This window comes from Hordeum vulgare, chromosome 4H, assembly GCF_904849725.1.
Source record: "Hordeum vulgare subsp. vulgare chromosome 4H, MorexV3_pseudomolecules_assembly, whole genome shotgun sequence".
NCBI classification, from domain to species: Eukaryota; Viridiplantae; Streptophyta; class Magnoliopsida; order Poales; family Poaceae; genus Hordeum; species Hordeum vulgare.
Genome location: NC_058521.1, coordinates 97,370,626 through 97,389,847, shown reverse-complemented (window position 1 = coordinate 97,389,847; position 19,222 = coordinate 97,370,626).

Here is a 19,222-nt window from a genome sequence, read left to right as displayed (position 1 = left end):
AAGGTGTCAAGGTCGATCCCGTCTGCGATGCGAGTGGCTGTGTCGATGAAGGTCTCCATGAAATCTTCGAATCGAAGCTTCTTGGTGTTGGCGACCTGCAATGCCTTCAGCTTTTCTTCGCGAGCTTCCTTGCAATGCACTCGGACCAGCGATAGCGCCACGTCCGCACCACAACGAGCGACAGACTTCTGCCATGCCTGCACTCGGTTCGGGACGTCCTCCAGCCGAGTCATCAACCCTTCTATTTCTTGCCGGGAATCGTCTTCGGGCCACAGCTCCTTGTCGATCCGGCCGATGACTTCTCTCAGCCGGCCAATGAAAGGTCCCACTCTGCCAAGGCGAATATGCGCTCGGAGCATGTCCCGGTTGGCTTCCTCGCTGAGTGGAACGTTTGGAACAACCGACCGTTCAATGTCGGCTGCTTCAGCCTCAGCGTCCAGACAAAAATCTGCCAAGAAAACACAAGCAGAAAGTAAGCGCAGAATAAACTCCAAAGACAATAAGCACTCGACAAAAAACTTACCACCAAGCAGTGCAATCATCTTCCTTGCCCAGTCACTGACGTACTTCTCCTGCGCCATGCACCGATTGTTCATCAACTTCATCTGACCCATCAGTTCAGTTCTTTGCCTGCCCATTTTCTCAATTTCGGCCACCAATGCCTTGTTGGTCTCCCGGGACTCCTCCAAAGACTTCTCTCGGTCAGCAAGAGCCCCCTTCACACCAGCCAAGTCATTCACAACCGCCTCCAATTCCGCAGCAAGCTAAATCTTTTCAGCCTTCAGAGCATTGTACACGGATCCCATTTCGCAAGTCTTCTGCCAAATCAACGCAAAGGGAAGATTAGACACATTCAACAAGGAAAACAAACAAAGCTCAAAGTTCTTCAGACCCCTACCGATGCAAGCAATCGACAGCGGTCTCGGGGACTACACCCAGTGGGTTCACTAAGAGTGACCCCACTGGCATGAAGCTCGAACAGGCCGGCCCTATTGAGCTACATGACAAACAGACAAGCCTATGAGACTACTATTACCCGACCTGAGTAACAATACTCTCGGGGACTACACCCAGTGGGTGCACTCGGAGTGCCCCCACTGGTACCATTCAGGCAGATCAGCTCTGATCTGATCAGGTCACGGAAAATGCATATAAAGACAACTGCCGGTGCAAGCACTCGACAGAAGTCTCGGGGACTACACCCACTGGGTTCACTCGGAGTGAACCCACTGCAAACTAATCCTACCGTATCCGAGTATATCACTTAAACCCCCAGTGGGTAACAAGAGGAAAGTAAACACTTACTAGCGCACTTACTCGGATATCGTCCCGGAGTTCCAAGCTTCTCTTGTACAAAGACGTGATGGAGTCATACGCTCCCTTGGCGTCACCCACCATCAGCTCCACCTGCACCATGGCCTCCTTGGCGGCCCCCACTTGGTCTTCCGGGAGGTGTCGGGCGTCGTACTGGACGGTCGATGGACCCAGCACGACAGAAGACTCCTTGGGCATCCCAAGTTCTGCTCCAGTCGGTTCCGCTGCGAGAGGCACCGTCTCAGTCGGCGGCATCGTCTCGGTCGGCGGCACGACCATGGTGGGAGCAGCAGCAGATGGGACAACCTCAAGGATAGGCGCCAAAGCTGGCCCTGACCCCCTTTGGTCGTCGTCCTCCAGGTGAATCACCTCCGAAGGAACCCCGACTGAACAACATGAAATTATAGAAAAAGGGCAAGATTAAAGACAGCGCTCGCGAAGCAATAATACAAACTCTCGGAGTCGTGACAGCGAACCTTGCTGGGATGTGGCAGCGTTATCCGTGTCCATGGGATCATCGCCTTGGCGCGACAGAGAGGTGGCGGAGGTAGCAGCTCTGTCGAGTAAAATCCACTCGACGGATAAGCATGAGTTTAACTAGATACTGAAGCAAGATGGGAGAACAAGACACTTACGCTGAGGCGACTAGAACAGCGATCCTCATCCGAGGCAAAGCTTTCCGAGGCTTGGGCCCGCTAGGTTTTGCCACCTTGGATGGCTGATCCGTGGGCTCGGCAGCAGCGTCCCTAGTCCTCTTCACGCTCCGAGCACTCGGAGCCACGGGAGAGGCTGGCGGAGCACTCGGGGCCACTGGAGGAGCCGGCGAAGCCGCGGGTTCATGACGGCGCTTAGTTCGAGGCTCTGATGGTGGAGGTGGCGAGCTCTGCTCCCCAACCTCTCCCTCCTCCTCTTCAGTCTCCTCCTCCGTCTCCCCACTGTCGGAGACGTACTCGGCGCTATCCATGCTGCCCTCCTGGCTGCCCTCCTCTTCCTCAGCTGGATTCCCGTTCGAGACGGGAGAATACCAGTTGGTCCACTCCTGCACAAAACACAGTCGGCAACGTCATACGTCAGGCGGCGGTACAAGAAAAGCGATAAATCTAAGAAGATTGAAAGCACTCGACAAGAGGTGCTCACCTCATTCGGAGGAGGATTATCGGTGCGGAAAGGCTTCACCCGCCGGGCTCCTCTGGGGTTGTCGCATGCGCCTGTGATGCCGCGGACCCACGCTTTCACAACCTCCCCGGTCACGCATTCTGGATGAGTCCGAGTGGAATCCTCAGGCCCTGTGTAGTGCCACATGGCGTGGTGTCGGGCTTGCAGCGGCTGGATGCGCCGACCCAGAAAAGTCTCAAGCAAATCTGTGCCGGTGACTCCCTTGCGGACGACAACTATCAGCGCGTCGACCAGGGGTTGGATCTGGATCTTTTCCACCTTTGAGAGCGCAAGCTGCCTGGGAGGGGTCGGACGGTCTAGGCTAAAGGGTGGCAACCCAGTCGCGGCATTCGGACAAGCGATGTCCTGGCAATAGAACCAGGTCGACTGCCAGTTCCTAACTGACTCGGACAACTGGAGAGGGGGGTAGCTACTCTTCGTTTTCTTTTGGAAGCCTAAGCCCCCGTAGAGCTGGAGGAGACGGGTTCTATCGTCTGACTAGCTAAGCTTTTTGATAGTCTGGGACCTAGCGGAGAAGATGTACTTAAAGAGCCCCCAATGGGGGGGGGGGGACATCCAATAAAGCACTCGCAAAGGGTGACGAATGCGGCAAGATGGTCTATCGCGTTTGGAGGAAAATGATGGAGCTGCGCCCCGAAGTGATTCATAATACCTCTAAAGAAGGTGTGGGGAGGCAAGGAGAAGCCCCTGAACATGTGGCTGAGTAGCAGGACGCGCTCCCCCTCCTGCGGCGCCAGCTCCGTCTCGCCCTCCGCCGGCAGCCTCCACGACTTGTTGGCGATCATGTCGTGCTCCACTAGCTCCAGGAAGTCGTCCGCCGTCACCGTGGAGGGGAGGAAATCCCCCTGGATCCAACCCGCCGGCAGTGCCCGTTGTCGCCGCTGAGCAGGGGCCACCCCCTTCTTCTTCTTCTTCTGCGACTCGAGTTTGCTGGTCTGCCCCTTCGTCATGGTGAAGGCAACAGATCCGGCGAGGAGGGGAGGAAGGAGGAGGCTTGGAGCGTGCAGGGAGCTACGGGAGAAGCGAGGTGAATGCGAGTAACAAGGGCAGCGCAACAAGAAACCCCCGCCGAAGAGACTTAAATAAGCTTCCGACTGAGTCACTAACAGGTGGCCCCGAAATCTTATCCCCCGATCGGCTGCTGCGATGTTAGTGGAGAAGATAACGGCGCGGTAATCGAGGCGGCAGAAACTACTCGATGGCGATGTCGTCATCCCGGCTGAGCGCGCGACAACCGAAATTTGAGGATCCCGGAAAATCCGCCGCTGTTAGTTGGACCGGTCACATCGAAAGATTCCGCGGAAGCACTCGGTCCCTGACGGTTCGTTTCACTGGTATATTCACTCGGATCACTGGTCGAAAGGATAAAATGGATCGAGGCAAACAACGCCAAAGTCACATCCAAACCAGTCGGCTCCGTACTCCAGGCATCACTTCGTCGTTCCAACCCCGATCCATTCGGGGACTAATGATGGGGTTATAGTCCCAGGGCAGGGTCATAGGCCTGCCCTATAGGTCCTACCCAAGGACTACCCTTCATAGAGGACAAGGCCCTTAGACAGTTCCGACTGAACTAAGGACTCCCCCATCATCCAGTCTGTGACGAGCATTCGGAGCGTATTTAACGTACCGACTGAATTCCACTCTGTACATCGTAACCTCCCATGAGGGCTATGGTCATACGTTTTCATACACCATTATTAGCATTTAAGGCATACGTTACCTGCAACATATGCATTTATTCGCCACTATTCCACCCCTGTCCACCGGGCCGTTGTGGAGGGTAGCGCACTCTATATAAGCCGCCCTTCCCCACTGGTGCAGGGGTTGGCATTTACTGTAATCCTATATTCCACTCGACACTAAGCTCCCAAGAGCACTGAGACGTAGGGCTTTTACCTCCACTGTAGAGGGGCCTGAACTCGTACAACCTCGCCGTAGCTAAGGCTCTGCCCATCCTTTCGTACCACACATCTACTGTCAGACTTATACCCACGACATCAGGCATATGAGAATGCCAAGTTTTTCAAAGAAAAGGTTAAGAGGTGGCATGATAAGAGGATACAAAAGCGTGAGTTCAATGTAGGTGATTATGTCTTGCTATATAATTCTCGTTTAAGATTTGTTGCAGGCAAGCTTCTCTCTAAATGGGAAGGTCCCTATATTGTTGAGGAAGTATATCGTTTCGGTGCTATCATGATCAACAACACGGAAGGTAATTGTCCGAGAGTTGTAAATGGGCAGAGAATCAAGCATTATATCTCAGGTACTCCCATAAATGTTGAAAGCAATATTATCAATACCATAACTCCGGAAGAATACCTAAGGGATATTTATCAGCCTGTTTCAGACTCCGAAAATGAAGAGGTATGTGATTCGGTAAGAAAACAGACTCCAAAACTTTTCCAGTAGGAATTTTCTCCGTTTTGGAATACTTGAAAAAATAGAAAAATTGGAAGTAGTCCGGAAAGCGCGCGAGGAGGCGACAAGCGTGCGAGGCACGGGCCCACCCCCTGGTCGCGCCTAGGGGGCTTGTGACCACCTCGTGTGCGTCCCGGACCCCGTTTTCGTGCGGAGTACTCCTTCTGGTCTGAAAAAAATCATTATATATTCTCCCGAAAGGTCTGACCCTCGTATCAGGCAGATTTCCTCTGTTTTTGTTTCAAGACTGTTTTCTGCCGCAGATCTAGGTCAAGATGTCTTCTAAGGATTCAGAGGGGGAGAGCTATGTGGCTGATTACCTCGCTAACCCCAAGGTCTATGGGGACTTGGATCCTTATGGCTGGACCACTGATGAGGAAGAAGATTATGATTCCAAGGGGAAGGAACAAACAAGTTCCGATGAAGAGGAGGCTCCTCTACCTTAACCTGGATACACGCATGTGGAGTTCAAGAAGTCGAGCCTCCCTGACTCAAGGAAGAAGCCTAAGACTTTGTTTATCCCTTCTCATTTCTTGCAAGAGAGTAAGCAGGAATTATGCCAGAGGGTGTTGAAGCTTGAAGAAGAAAATGATGATCTGAGGGAGCAGAATTTTATGCTCAGGTGGAAATTAAACAAGCTTAAGACCTCTGCAACAAGTCCACCACCATCATCTCCAAAGGAACACAACTGAGCATGGGTATGGGCAATCCCCTTGGCTTGTGCCAAGCTTGGGGGAGTTGCCCCGGTATCGTATCACCATCACATCTTTTGCCTTTACCTTTGTTTTAGTTTGTTCCTTTTCAGTTTTCTCTTTCTCTAGTAGTTTAAAAGTCTTAGTGTTTTAGTCTTGAGTTTTGCTTTGTGTCACCCCTGATGTATTCGAGCTCGTGAGCCATATAATAAAGAGTGTCTTAGTTGAGGGCTTTGCCTCTTGCCATGATCAAAAGAGTGAGACAAGAACAAGAGCATGGAAGATCATGTAATGATCTTATGGGAAGTGATGGCTTCACATATAAAAAGAATGTTGATTGAAACTTGTTGAGGGTAGACAAACGTAGACCTTGGTCATTGTTGCAATTAATAGGAAGTGATAAGGAAGGAGAGGTTCACATATAAATATATCATCTTTGACACCATCTATGATTGTGAACACTCACTAAACTATTGCATGCATAGTAGTAGATGTTGGACAAGGAAGACAACATAATGAATTGTGTTTGCTTGGTTCCGAACAATGTTATATGACTAGAGATCCCTTAGCATGTGACGATTGCTTCCACCTCATATTAGCCAAAACTCCCGCACCAAGTAGAGATACTACTTGTGCATCCACAAACCTTCAACCCAGTTTTGCCATGAGAGTCCACCATACCTACCTATGGATTGAATAAGATCCCTCAAGTAAGTTGTCATTGGTGCAAGCAATAAAAATTGCTCCCTAATATGTATGATCTATTAGTGTGTGGAAAATAAGCTTTGTACGAACCTGTGATGAGGAAGACATAAAAGCGACATACTTCATAATAAAGTTCTTTATCACAGGAGGCAATATAATGTGATGTTCCTCCACACTAAGAGGACGCACATCCAAACCTCAAAAGCGCATGACAACCTCTGCTTCCCTCTGCGAAGGGCCTATCTTGTACCTTTACTTTTTTCCCTTGGAAGAGTCATGGTGATCTTCACCAATTCCTTATTTCGCCTTCATCTTGGCTAACGTCATATGCAAGGGAAAGATCTATATTCATATGTCAACTTGTAAGTAAGTATTCATGAATTATTGTTGTTGACATTACCCTTTAGGTAAGCAGTTGGGAGGCAAAACTATAAGCCCCTATCTTTCTGTGTGTCCAGCTAAAACTTTGATCTCCTGAGTACCAAGTGAGTTGTAGCAATTATAGAGAACGAAAAGATGATTGAGTATGTGGATTTTCTTTACAGACTCTTATTTGACTCTTTCTGATGTTGTCATAAATTGCAATTGTTTCAATGACTAAAGGCCATCGGTTGTTATTTCTCGATAAGGTTCTTGATCCATACTTTACTTTGTGAAGGAATTGTCACTTTAGCATGAGAGATTATATGTTGGTATTGCTGTTCTGATCATGATCATGATGCCCGCATGTTCGTATCTTGTTTTGTCGACACCTTGATACATCTCCAACGTATCTATAATTTTTGATGGTTTCATGCTATTATCTTGTCAAACTTTGGATGTTTTGCATGCCTTTTATATATTTTTTGGGACTAACTTATTAACTCAATGCCAAGTGCCAGTTCCTGTTTTTTCCATGTTTTTGACCCCTTTCAGAGGAGGATTTTGAACGGAGTCCAAACGGAATGAAACTGTCAATTTTTTTTTCCGAAACAGAAAAAGATCGGGAAGCCGGAGAATCAGGGCAGGGGGCCTGCAGGGACCCCACAAGCCCTCATTGCGCGACCAGGGGGGCCCGCGCCTCCCTGGCTTGTGGGCTCCCTTGGCCACCTCTGCCCTAGGTTTTGCGCCTATATATTCCCTAAAATCCCAGAAAAAAAAATCAGGAGATCATCGAAAGTACTTTTCTGCCACCACAAGCTTATGTCTCCGCAAGATCCCATATGGGGCACGTTCTGGTGCCCTGCCGGAGGGGGGATTCGGACACGGAGGGCTTCTTCATCAGCACCATGACCTCTTAGATGATGCGTGAGTAGTTCACCATAGACCTACGGATCCATAGCTAGTAGCTAGATGGCTTCTTCTGTCTCTTGCATCTTCAATACAAAGTTCTCCTTGATCTTCATGGAGATCTATCCGATGTAATCTTCTTTTGCGGTGTGTTTGTTGAGATCCGATGAATTGTGGATTTATGATCAGATTATCTATGAATCTTATTTGAGTTTCTTCTGATCTCTCTTATGCATGATTTGATATCCTTGTAATTCTCTTCGAGTTGTGGGTTTTGTTTGGCCAACTAGATCTATGATTCTTGCAATGGGAGAAGTGCTTGGTTTTGGGTTCATACCTTGCGGTGACCTGACCCAGTGACAGAAGGGGTAGCGAGGCACGCATCGTGTTGTTGCCATCAAGGGTAAAAACATGGGGTTTTCATCATTGGTTTGAGATTATCCCTCTACCTCACGTCATCTTGCTTAAAGCGTTACTCTGTTCGTCATGAACTCAATACACTAGATGCATGCTGGATAGCGGTTGATGTGTGGAGTAATAGTAGTAGATGCAGAAAGTATCGGTCTACTTGTCTCGGACGTGATGCCTATATGTATGATCATTGCCTTAGATATCGTCATGACTTTGCGCGGTTCTATCAATTGCTCGACAGTAATTTGTTCACCCACCGTAATATTTGCTATTTTGAGAGAAGCCTCTAGTGAACACTATGGCCCCCGGGTCTACTCCACACCATATTTTCAGCCTTACACTTTTTCTTCGTTGCACTTTTCGCCTTCAGATCTCACTTTGCAATCAATCTTGAAGGGATTGACAACCCCTTTAAAGAGTTGGGTGCAAGCTCTTTTGTGTTTGTGGAGGTACTCTGGACTTGACAAGATTGTCCTACTGGATTGATAACTTGGTTGTCAAACTGAGGTAAATACTTACTGCTCCTGTGCTGCATCACCCTTTCCTCTTTAAGGGACAAACCAACGCAAGCTCAAGAGACGACAGAAGGATCTCTGGCACCATTGCCAGGGAAGGACTTTTGTTGCTGTAGCAGAAGGATTTCTGGCGCCGTTGTCGGGGAGGATCAAGGCAAGAACTCATCCAAGTAGGTGTCGCAAACTCATCTCTTGCATTTACTTTGTTTGCCAGTTGCCTCTCATTTTCCTCTCCCCCACTTCACAATTTTCCTTTTTCATTTGCCTTTTCTGTTTGCCTTTTCATTCGCCCTTTCTCTCGCTTGCTTTCTGTTCTCTTGTGTGCCATGTGCCTTCAATATGCTTGCATCTTCGCTTGCTGAAAATCTAGTGATATGGATCCTCATCCACTTGTTAATCTCTTTAAGAGATCCAATTATGTTGATCCAATTTCTAGTGAGTTGAGTGCACTTGACTATCTTTATGGAGTTTTGCTTGAGATGCGTGAATCTGAAAATTGCAGGAAGAAATTTATGAAGTGATTCACGAGGGCTCCTTGGATGAAAATCATGATTGCAATGGTTTCACTATAAATTCTATTAGTGACAATCATGCTAAGAATACGCAAAACCCTAAGCTTGGGGATGCTAGTTTTGCTATGTCCACTACTTGTTGCAATGATCATGAGTGGGGCGATGATTTTTCTTATGATCTTGAAAATTTGTTTAAGCCTCATGATGAATATGATATTTGCAATATTATTGAAAGTGGGTTTGGAGAAGTCATGACTTTAGTTGATGATAATCCCATTTGAAGAACGTCAACTTTGCATGCATGTAGATCATGAAAAGAATATCCTATGTGATAGTTACATTGTTGAATTCGAATATGATCCCACATGTAATTATTATGAGAGAGGAAAATATGGTGGTAGAAACTTTCATATCACTAAATCACTTCTCGTTATGTTGAGATTGCTATTGTCTCTTTCTTCTTCCTTGCATATGGTAACTATTGGTTGTCTTGACAATCTGTTTTCCTATAAATGCCTATGCATAGGAAGTATGTTAGACTTAGATGTGATTTTTCACATACTTTATGATGCTCTCATTGTGCTTCAATTCTTGTCTTTTGTGTGAGCATCATTGAATTATCAATGCCTAGCTAAGGGCGTTAAACAATAGCGCTTGTTGGGAGGCAACCCAATGAATTTATCTTTTTTCTTTCTGTTTTGTTGCGTCCACACCATCATAATTCTGTTATGATAGTGTCTTTTGTGTTTCTTTTTCTGTTTGAGCCAAGCAAAACCTTTATGACTAGTCTTGGTGATGGTTGTTTGATCCTGTTGGAAAAAGACAGAAACTTTTCGCTCACGAGATGATTTTTCATTTTTATTCAGAAAGAGATTTTGAGTTGATTATTTTTGGTGCTGGTTGATATGCCTTTTTCCCAGGTATTCGTAATTTTTCAGAATTTTGGAGATACCAGAAGTATACGAAGTATACAGATTGCTACAGACTGGTCTGTTTTTGACAGATTCTGTTTTTGTTGAGTTGGTTGCTTGTTTTGATGAAACTATGGATAGTATCGGGGGTTACTAGCCATGGAAAAGTGAGAATACAGTATCCCAACACCAATAAAAATAGAAATCAAGATTGCTACAGTACCTAAAGAGGTGGTAGTTTGTTTCCCTGTGCCAATGTTATCACGAGTTTGTGTTTAAGTTTTGTGTTGTGAAGTTTTCAAGTTTTGGGTGATGTTCTCATGGACAAAAAGAGATAAGGAGTGGAAACAGCTCAAGCTTGGGGATGCCCAAGGCATCCCAAGCCAAATTCAAGGACACCAAAAAGCCTAAGCTTGGGGATGCCCCAGGAAGGCATCCCCTCTTTCGTCTTCAATCCATCAGTAACATTACTTGGAGCTATATTTTTATTCACCACATTATATGTGTTTTGCTTGGAGCGTCTTGTATCGTAGGAGTCTTTTATTTTTTTTGTGTCACAATCATCCTTGCTGCACACCTTTTTGAGAGAGAGACATGCACTCATCATGATTTTGCTAGAATACTCATAGTGCTTCACTTATATCTTTTGAGCTAGATAATTTTGCTCTATGTACTTCACTTATATCTTTTAGAGCACGGCGATGCGTGACTTGGTAGTTGGCTTATGCTATGAAAGTAGTCCCAAAGGTGATAGGTACCCAAAGAGGATACAAAACCTCCATCTTCATGTGCATTGAGTAGAAAGAGAAGTCTTGATTCCTCTCAATTAGTTTTGAGACGTGGATTTGGTAATATTAGGAGTTATGTTAGTAGGGTGTTGTGAATCTAGAAATACTTGTGTTGAAGTTAGTGATTCCCGTAGCATGCACGTATGGTGAACCGCTATGTTAGGAAGTCGGAGCATAATTGATCTATTAATTGTCATCCTTTGTGTTGAGGTCGGGATCGCGCGATGGTTAACACCTACCAACCCTTCCCCTAGGAGTATGCATTTAGCACATTGTTTCAATTACTAATAAAAACTTTCGCAACAAGTATGTGAGTTCTTCATGACTAATGTGAGTCCATGGTATAGATGCACTTTCACCTTCCACCTTTGCTAGCCTCTCTAGTGCCGCGCAATGCTCGCCGGTGCACAAACCCACTATATGCCTTCCTCAAAACAGCCACCATACCTACCTACTATGGCATTTTCATAGCCATTCCGAGACATATTGCCATGCAACTCCCACCGTTCCGTCTCATGACTTGTGTCGTCCCTCTCATATTGCCATTGCATGATCATAAGATAGCTAGCGAGATGTTTCAACGTCATACGCCAAGCTAGATCGTTGCACATCCCGGTACACTGCCGGAGGCATTTCCTATAGATTCATTTCTAAGCTTTGAGCTGTGAGTAAATGAAAGTGTGATGATCATCATTATTAGAGCATTGTCCAATGTGAGGAAATTAAAAAAGAGAGACCAAAGTGCCCAAATAAAAAAAACAGAAAAGTGAAAAAAGAGGCCCAAGAGCCCAAATAAAAAAAAGACAAAAAGAGAGAAGGGACAATGCTACCATCTTTTTCCACACTTGTGCTTCATAATAGCACCATGTTCTTCATGATTGAGAGCTTCTTGCTTTGTCACTACCATATGCTAGTGGGAATCTTTATCATATAACTTGGCTTGTATATTCGGATGATGGGCTTCCTCAAAATTGCCCTAGGTCTTCGTGAGCAAGCAAGTTGGATGCACACCCACTAGTTCTCCTTTTGAGCGTTCACATACTTATAGCTCTAGTGCATCCCTTGTATGGAAAACCCTACTCATTCACATTGATATCTATTAATGGGCATCTCCATAGCCCTTTGAAACGCCGAGTCAATGTGACCATCTCCTCCTTTTTTGTCTCACCACCACCACCACACTCTATTCCACCTATAATGCTATACCCATGGCTCACGCTCATGTATTCCGTGATAGTTATAAAAAGTTTGAGAAAGTAAGAGTGCGAAAACAATTACTTGGCCAATACCGGGGTTGTGCATGATTTACATTAGTTGTGTGAGGATGATGGAGTATAGCCAGACTATATGATTTTGTAGGGATAACTTTCTTTGGCCTTGTTATTTTGAAAGTTCATTATTACCTTGCTAGTTTGCTTGAAGTATTATTGTTTTCATGTCAATAGCAAACTATTGTTTTGAATCTTACAGATCTGAACATTTATCTCACGTGAAAGAAGTTGCAAAGGAAAACTATACTAGGTGGCATTCCACACAAAAATTCATTCTTTATCACTTCCCTACTCGAGGACGAGCATGAGTTAAGCTTGGGGATGCTTGATACGTCTCCAACGTATCTATAATTTTTGATGGTTTCATACTATTATCTTGTCAAACTTTGGATGTTTTCATGCCTTTTATATATGTTTTGGGACTAACTTATTAACTCAGTGCCAAGTGCCAGTTCTTGTTTTTTCCATGTTTTCACCCCTTTAAGATGAGGATTTTGAACGGAGTCCAAACAGAATGAAACGGCCAAAAAGATTTTTTCCGAAACAGAAAAAATCGGGAAGCAAGAGAATCAGGGCAGGGGGCCTGCAGGGACCCCACAAGCCCTCATGGCGCGGCCAGGGGGGCCCACGCCTCCCTGGCTTGTGGGCTCCCTGGGCCACCTCTGCCCTAGGTTTTGCGCCTATATATTCCCAAAAATCCCAGAAAAAAACAGGAGATCAACGAAAGTACTTTTCCGCCGCCGCAAGCTTCTGTCTCCGCAAGATCCCATCTGGGGCACGTTCTGGTGCCCTGCTGGAGGGGGGATTCGGACACGTAAGACTTCTTCATCAACACCACGACCTCTCCAATGATGCGTGAGTAGTTCACCATAGACCTACGGGTCCATAGCTAGTAGCTAGATGGCTTCTTCTCCGTCTTGGATCTTCAATACAAAGTTCTCCATGATCTTCATGGAGATCTATCCGATGTAATCTTCTTTTGCGGTGTGTTTGTCGAGATCCGATGAATTGTGGATTTATGATCAGATTATCTATGAATCTTATTTGAGTTTCTTATGATCTCTCTTATGCATGATTTGATATCCTTGTAATTCTCTTCGAGTTGTGGGTTTTGTTTGGCCAACTAGATCTATGATTCTTGCAATGAGAGAAGTGCTTGGTTTGGGTTCATACCGTGCGGTCACCTCACCCAGTGACAGAAGGGGTAGCGAGGCACGCATCATGTTGTTGCCATCAAGGGTAAAAAGATGGGGTTTTCATCATTGGTTTGAGATTATCCCTCTACATCATGTCATATTGCTTAAAGCGTTACTCTGTTCGTCATGAACTCAATACACTAGATGCATGCTGGATAGCGGTCGATGTGTGGAGTAATAGTATTAGATGCAGAAAGTATCGGTCTACTTGTCTCGGACGTGATGCCTATATGTATGATCATTGCCTTAGTGTTGGGGCATAGTTTATGCCTAAGTAATTTTGGTGATTGATGATAGTACCGTACAGGACTAACCGTGTGTGTTAAGGTTTCAGATAGCACACGTCAACGGCACAAGACGACACGTCTCCTCTCTCATGGAACGGATGCACGACGCTCTCTACGATTCTCTTTATTTGAGTCATAGGAAAGCCGTACTATTAAGAGGGGATCCGTAGTGGAAAGGTTTCGGTGGAATCTATCTTTACACACGCACACTCCACATTCTCCCTTTCCTTTATCTTTGGAGCGGCCCTCGCCTATTTGTTTTGAGCACATCTGCAAAATGGTCCCCAGCGGTAGTACCGCTAGTTCCAGCGGTATTACCGCTGGACTGCTAGCGGTAGTACCGCTAGCTGGCGGTAGTACCGCCCCTAGTCAGCGGTAGTACCGCTCCAGGTGCCTTGTTCCACCTACCTAGCGGTAGTTCGTGGACGGACCCTTTTGCGAAGACTTTCTCGGTGGTAGTAGTGTTTGTGCACTACCAAGGGGCCAGCGGTAGTACCGCTGGTGTCAGCGGTAGTACCGCTGGAGGCCCAGTGATAGTACCGCCAGGCAGCGGTAGTACCGCTCCTGTTCAGCGGTAGTACCGCTGGAGCTCGGGCAGAGAGTGGGAAAACGGTCTGAATTTTCCCCCCACTATATAAAGGGTTCTTCTAGCTGAGGAACCCTACCTCTTACCTCTCTAAGCTCCATTGTTGCTCCACAATCTCAAAAGTGCCCGATCTCTCTCCCTAGCCAATCAAACTTGTTGATTCTTTAGGGATTGGTTGAGAAGGCCTAGATCCACACTTCCACCAAGAGAAAAGTTGATTCCCCCACCAATCCCTTGCGGATCTTGTTACTCTTGGGTGTTTGAGCATCCTAGACGGTTGAGGTCACCTCGAAGCCATATTCCATTGTGGTGAAGCTTCGTGGTTTAGTTGGGAGCCTCCAAGCTTTGTGTGGAGTTGCCCCAACCTTGTTTGTAAAGGTTCGGTCGCCGCCTTCAAGGGCACCTATAGTGGAATCACGGTACCTTGCATCGTGCGAGGGCGTGAGGAGAATACGGTGGCCTTAGTGGCTTTTTGGGGAGCATTGTGCCTCCACACCGCTCCAACGGAGACGTACTTCCTGTCAAAGGGAAGGAACTTCGGTAACACATCCTCGTCTCCATCGGTTCCACTTGTGGTTATCTCTATCCTTTAATTTATATTTGCTTATGCTTGTGACTATATCTTAGTAGTCTTAATAGCTCTCGTTGTTAGCTTCTATAGGGTTCACCTCATTGTCATATTATTTGTGAACCCGTATAGTGTTTACCTTAACTTGCTAAGATTGATTAAAAAGTGGTCGTTGTCTATTCACCCCCCCCTCTAGCCAACCATATCGATCCTTTCAATTGGTATCAGAGCCACGTCTCTTTATTAAGGGTTTAACCACCCAAAGAGTATGGAAGGCGGAGGGGAAGTTACCCATGGGCAACCCGAGGACATGGACTTGACTTCGGTCACAAGGGACGACTTGAATACGGCTATGGCAGCCCTCAAGACGTCCTTGACGAGCGAAGTCAAAACCATGCTTAAAGAATTAATTGAGGATCTTAAAAGTTCACCCGAACCGGCTTTAGTGGTTAAACCCACCATTTCCGATTCGGAGGCCAACTCCTCTAAGGAAGCGGCTAAAGGTATGAGACCGGCTTCACCTCACGAAAAGGATGGGACTGGAACATATGCCTCAGTTCCACCTCCCATGGCCTATGGAGGACCCGTTCTCGCACCTCGTCTTAATCCTGTTGGTCCTCCTCCTAAACTTGTGAAAGGTGACTTTGCTAACTGGGTATTTTCTATTAAGTCTCATTTGAATCAAGGCTCAACAAAATTGTGGAGAATTATCGAGCAAGGATATTATCCCCATGACCCAAGAAACCTCACTCCAAGAGAAGATGCAGACAATCAATATAATCACTCTGCGTTGTTTATTCTCCAGTCCGCTGTGCCACCTGAAGATCTTCCCCACTTACGTCCCTTCACATTGGCCAAGGATTTTTGGGAGCATATTATGGTGCTATACAAGGGAAGCTCAAGTATTCAACGATCCAACTATGAAGTGATACTTGATAAGGCCGATGAGTTTGTGATGAAGGAAGATGAGGACCCTCGTGATCTCTATCGGAGGGTGACTGCTATTGCTGTGGCACTAAAGGATCATGGGAGTAAGGATGTGGATGATACATGGGTCAAGCGCAAGTTTCTCAAAGCCATCATGCCTTTCAATAAAGCCATGTCATCTGTCATTCGTCAGCGGCCAGACTTCCACTCCTTGTCTTCCAGTGAAGTGTTGGATGAGTTCATTGCAATGTCAATCATGAACAAAACAGCCGACAATGCACTTGCTCGTGTTCGATCAAAAACCACTTCACCTAACCTTGCGTTGAAAGCAAGAGCAATGCTTGAAGAAGAAGAAGATGATGAGGAAGAAGAGAGCTGCCCTGAAGACACAAAGTATGCTTATCATGAGCACATGGCTCTTGCATCAAGGCAATTCTGGGGAAATAAAAGGAACTCAAGACCCACCTTCACCAAGAACAACTCGAGTGGATTCAAACCCAAACAACGAGTAAGGACATGTTATAACTGTGGCAACGTGAGTCACTTCGTGGCAGAATGTCCCTATGAGAAAAGGGAAGACGACGGAGGCAAGCTCATTCGCAAAGACAAAACCAAATCATTTCCAATCAAGAACAACTTTGTGAAGAAACCTCACCCAAAAGGGATGGTGGCCCTGGAGGAGTATCCTTCTGATGATGATACAGTGGCAACGGCAACTGTTGCTATTGCCACTACCTCTTCCCAGAAGGTGTCTCTCTTCAACGCCCCCAACGAGAACCACATCACCAAGTGCCTCATGGCAAAAGGTACCAATCAGGTAACTCCCATCATTAAGACCAACATTGCTTCTGCTCCTTCATTGTTAAATTGTGTAGAAGATAGTGATGTTGGAGAACTTAATGAGCATGATCTTGATAAGTTTCTATGCACTATTAAGGGAGAACCCAAGAAGCACTTTGGGGCTCTCTTGGAACAACTGGGTGAGGCCACTGACCTCATTGAGTCTCATGAGGAGACCATCTCCGAGCTTCAGGGACATAGTCGTGACTATGCCGATGAAATTGACGAATTATCTAGTGCTCTATAAGAAGAGCGCACTCTTCGTTTGGCTCTTGAGGAGTCATATAACGATGACTGCGCTAAAATGCAAAAGAAACTAGATCATGATGTTGTTCTTACTCGCATGCTTAAATCTAAAAAGTATGCTCTTGAGGTTGGCCGTGACAGACTCAAAGAAGAGTTTGAGATACTTGACAAGGCCCACAAATCCTTGAAAGGTGTTCATTTCTCTCTGAAAGAGTCTCATGATCAACTCCAAGCAAAGCTTACCAAGGAGATCTCTACTTGTCCTCCCTTTGTGTTAATTGATAATACTTGTGCAACTAACCCCTGTTGTGAGCATGTTCATCTTGTGGAGGAAAATGCCAAGTTAAAAGAGAAACTTGAGAAGGGCCTTGTGGCATGAAGACAAGGTGAGAAGAGTCTGAACGATCTCTTGAGCACTCAAAAGGGTGTTGTAGGAAAGGAAGGACTTGGACTTACCTCCAAGTCAAAAGGTAAAAGGAAGAACAAGAACAAACGATCTCTCACCCTCATGGACATCTTTGTCAAAGAGGGTGAGGGGACTCAGAAGGTGAACAGGAACAAGGTGGACTATGGGAACCCCAAGAAGGGCAAAACCGCTCCTACTAACACAACCGGCAAACTCAATTCTTCTTATGTTTTATGTTGTGCTAGTGATGGGCATGTTTATGCCAGATTTGTTGGTTCCTACGATGAAGATATTGAATGGGCTATTTGGGTTCCTAAGACCCTTGTCTCTAACATGAAAGGACCCATTAAAAAATGGGTACCTAAAACCAAGCCTTGATCTTTTGCAGGAGTTTGCTTCCGGTGGGGTGTCATGGTTGCTCGATAGTGGAGCAACAAATCATATGACCGGAAGCAAGGACTTAGTGGTGGATGTGCATCCTTCTCCATCTATGCCCACCCATGTCCAATTCGCCGATGCATCCTCGTCAAAGGTATTGGGATTTGGTAAGGTGGTCGTCTCTCAAGATTTATCTATTGAGAAGGTCATGCTTGTTGAGTCACTTGCCTACAATTTACTTTCGGTTCGTCAACTTGCAATCATGGGTTTTTCCACATTCTTTAATATTGACACCGTGGTCCTCCTAAGGAGCAAGACTCTTAAAGTAGCCTATGTTGGACATGTCGAAAATGGTCTCTATGTGGTGAACTTCTCAAAGCGACCCACTAAGACTGCGACATGTTTAATGGCTAAAGTTGACGTGGGCTGGCTTTGGCATCGCCGTTTAGCTCATGTCAATATGAGATCTTCGCAAAGTCTTCTGACAGGGGACCATGTTCGTGGACTAACAAATGTGAGCTTTGCTAAAGATCGTGTTTGCAGTGCTTGCATTGAAGGAAAGATTCATGAAACTGCTCATCGTCCAACGACTCTTATCTACACTAAGAGGCCATTGGAACTTCTCCATATGGATCTGTTTGGTCCTCCAACATTTGATAGTCTTGGAGGCAGAAAATATTGCTTAGTAATTGTTGACAACTACTCAAGATATACCTGGGTATATTTCTTTAAAAGGAAGAGTGAAACTCAACAAACGGTCATCAACTTTGCTAATGAAGCGCAACGTCAACATGAAGCAAAGATCTTGACGATTAGGAGTGACAACGGCATCGAGTTCAAGAACTACACCCTAGATGAGTTTCTAGGTGATGAGGGAATAAAGCACCAATATTCTGCACCATATACCCCTCAGCAAAACGGCGTGGCAGAAAGGAAGAACCGGACCTTGATAGACGCTGCAAGAACAATGATGGCAGAATTCAAATCTCCATACAACTTCTGGGCAGAGGCCATCAACACAGCATGTCATGCGTCCAATCGGCTCTACATCCGCAAAGGCTTGAACAAGACTCCGTATGAGATTCTAACTGGAAACAAACCCAATCTCAAGTACTTCCGGGTATTCGGTTGTAAGTGTTTCATACTCAAAAAGGGAGCTCGGTTAGCTAAATTTGATTCTAGAGCACATGAGGGTATCTTTGTTGGTTATGCTACAAACTCTCATGCTTACCGTGTCCTCAACAAGTCCACCAGACTAATTGAGGAGACGTGTAACGTAGAGTTTGACGAAAATAATGGCTCCCAAGTGGAGCAAAGTGGTCTTTGTGATATAGGTGATGAAATTCCTCCCGAAGCCATAAGAAGAATGGGGATTGGTCAAATACTCCCCATTGAGGAACCCCTTGTGGCCGAAGGAGAAGGACAATGCTCTACTCAAGTGGAGCCATCACCCTCACAAGCCCCACACGCTTCCGATGAACAAAGAGAAGACTCTCAACAAGTTGATCAGGCTCACGGTCAAGATCAATTGCCTAACAATGGTGATGTGCCCCATGATATTCAAGCACTACCCCAAGACCCCGAACCAGCACAAGATCAAGATCAAGAGCAACCACTAATACAAGATCAAACTAGTGAACCTGCTCAAGTCGAAGGACAAGATGATCAGGAGACTGTCTCACAATTCCCGTCTGGAGCTCCAACAATCGGCTCAAGACGCAAGGGCAAACAAAAGAAACAAGTCAATGCTCCCCCGGTATCTAATGAAGAACTCTTGGAGCGTCGAGCAGCCAAGAATGCGAA